Genomic DNA, 2,954 nt, shown 5'->3' with positions numbered 1-2,954 from the left:
GGAAAAAGAACTCTATTTTGAGAATAGTATAGAGAACTCAGCAGTTAAATTCAACTTCCTCTGTAAAGATAACACCGGGGTTATCCTTATAGCATTGACTGATATTTAAATAAGTGTCTGAAAGTTTGAATGTGAAATAACAAGAAACAGTAAAAAAATATAGGAAACTAGACTTCACTTCTAGTAGAAAAGATAGTATTTGTTCTTTTGAAGATTCTATTTTTTATCTATTTTAGTGCATTTCAATATGTTTAAAACTGGTGTGTTTTTAATTTTTTTCTTCCTGTTTGTTTCTCTTAAACTAAACTTCTAAAAATGGTATTACTGCTTTCCAACAGCTGATACAAATATCCCAGGTTACAGAGTATTTGATTATTTAACCTTTTTAAGTTTAATTTAATTTAAGTGTAGTTGAGATGCTTATTTTTCCCTTTAATATCATTCAAATTTTTTTTTTATCTGCACTCCCATGTTTATTGCAGCACCATTAACAATAGCCAAGATTTGGAATCAACCCAAGTATTCATTCAACAGATGAATGAATAAAAAAAATGTGGTACATATATACACAATGGAATACCACTCAGCCTTAGAAAACAATGAAATTCTGTCATTTGCAACAATGTGGATGGAACTGGAGAACATTATATTAAGTGAAATAAGCCAAGCACAGAAAGACAAATTTCACATGTTCTCACTCATTTGTGGGAGCTGAATATTAACACAGTTGATCTTACGGAGACAGAGAGTAGAATGATGGTTACCAGAGGCTGGGAAGGGTAGCGGGAAGTGGGGATAAAGTGGGGACAGTTAATGGGAGCAAAAAAAAATATGGAACGCTTCACAAATTTGCGTATCATCCTTGCACAGGGGCCATGCTAATCTTCTCTGTATCGTTCCAATTTTAGTATATGTGCTGCCGAACCGAGCACATCATTCAAAATTTATCATTTAATTTTAAGAAGAAAGAGCTTTGCAAGATGTCTTTCTTAAGATGTTGACTATGACTATTAGTCACATGACTTCTGCCTCTTAACATCTTATACTAAAACACTTTTTTCAGTCTCTGATTCCCAGAATCTGACCGTTAATTACCATCACCTTAGGGCAACTTCATTTCAGCACTGAAGTACAGGTGGCCCATTTTCATCCTATAAAACTGATGAAAGCAATTCTCAAGCCTTAAATTCTTAGGTTTTTCAGGTTATATAATTGGATTTTTATAGGCTGTGAAATAATTTACTTAGTAGGTTGAGGCTTTTTAATTAATTTATTTGTAATCTAAGGTCCAGACCTCTGTTGACCTCTGGCAGGTATCAGAGACCTTGCTTTTCAAAGAGCCTTAAAGCACTATGAGGATAGCTAGGTGCCTGGGACAACTAGCATGAGATTATCACAATTAATGGTAGGATCCAGCCATAAAGGAGAGGTCTGGGGTTGTGGGGAAAAGAGATTATTATACCACTTTGGCATGATCAGAAAATATTCATATGGAAAGTGCAGCAGTAACATGCTGAAGAAACACTGCAGTGCAGTCTGAACACTGGAACTGAGTTTCACTAAAAAACAAAGATTATTTTTAAAAAGTAGGACTTTTGAAGTTGAAAAAGGCAGACTTAATTATTTTTAATTCTGCCTTAAAAAAGTCCCCTTGTTCTGTTAATCTATTTTATTTTGTAACTAATACAGATTAATAATTTTTTTAAAAGCATCACAAAATAATAAGGATGAGATTCATTACTTTGATAACTTGTATGTGTTGCTTAATATTATTATATTAAGTCTTTTCTCTGTTTTCTTCAACAGTAGACATTCCTAAGTGCATTAAACACTATTTGATCATAGGCCAGTCTTTAAATTCAATCTATGTACACTATACTCAATTCTTATAAAACAGATTGTATCTATGTTTATTGGTTTATAATTTTTATGTTTTATATTTTCCTTATAAGGTCATAGGAAGAAAACTATGTTTGTGGTTGCCTTGGAAAAAAAAATAAAACTGGTGAAGCTATTACCATTTTCTCTATTTTTTTAAGTACAATGTTCAAAAGTAACAATACTAATTAAAACAAAATAATTAGTAGCTGCAGATCTTAAATTGTCAGGTAGATAGCGAGGGATTCCAGATCTCCTAAGGATGAAAGTGGGTGCTATTGTGGTTCACCCCCGCTAAGTGGGCTTTCAGAGAGGCTCATGGGAGATTCGCACGCATAGTAAGACTGAGGTCACATAACTCCTAACTGTCGGGTCAATGTGGTTCCATGGTGACATCTAAACCATGAGGGAGGTCCCTATATGGGCACTATAAAACAAGACCCAGACCATAACCAGTCTCTCTCTCTCTTTTTGCAACCACAAGGGGTCCGGTCATCATCTGTGGTATATGTATCTTGCTCTGTAAACCTATATCTTGCTCTTGCTCTATAATCCTATCTTTCTCCCTATCAATAAATTTCACCTCATCACCTCATCACCTCATGCTTGCCTTACTTTGGTGTGTCTGTCATTCTTCAGCCATGAGCACACCAAGAACTGAGAACACAGAACAAGATTGCCACACCCGACAAGATCAATGATTTTTCTTCTCAAATTCTTCATTTGGTTATAGCCTTCTCCTGAAATGTCTTTCAGATATTACTTTTTCTAGAGAATTCTTTCTCACCATTTGTTTCTGACGAATAGGATACCTTGTCATTTGTTTTCAAACTACTAATATTTAATTGTATCATAGCATTTATCACATTTAAGCTCTTGTAGGACAGAGGTCTTATTTTATTTTTCTCTGTATCTTTTGAGCCTTGTGTGATTCCTGATATATGGTGAATCCTCCACAAATAGGTGTTTAAAGAAGGATGAATTGGCCTCCATCCTCAATACTTTGTACATAGGAAACAAAAACATTCAAACACTGGCATACACAATCACTGTTGCACACACAGACACTCCTGCTT

At 34.6% G+C, this 2,954-nt stretch overlaps 1 non-coding gene across 1 annotated transcript; it reads right to left on the bottom strand.

Annotated features, from left to right (window-relative positions):
* Nucleotides 1-825: 825 nt before the first annotated feature.
* Nucleotides 826-932, bottom strand: LOC123631069. The gene has a single exon (XR_006732946.1). It is a non-coding gene; the product is annotated as a U6 spliceosomal RNA (small nuclear RNA).
* Nucleotides 933-2,954: the final 2,022 nt, after the last annotated feature.

Source organism: Lemur catta, chromosome 1 (genome assembly GCF_020740605.2).
Source record: "Lemur catta isolate mLemCat1 chromosome 1, mLemCat1.pri, whole genome shotgun sequence".
NCBI lineage: Eukaryota > Metazoa > Chordata > Mammalia > Primates > Lemuridae > Lemur > Lemur catta.
The sequence above is the reverse complement of the archived record's forward strand: the minus strand, read 5'-3'. Positions and strand labels throughout refer to the sequence as shown.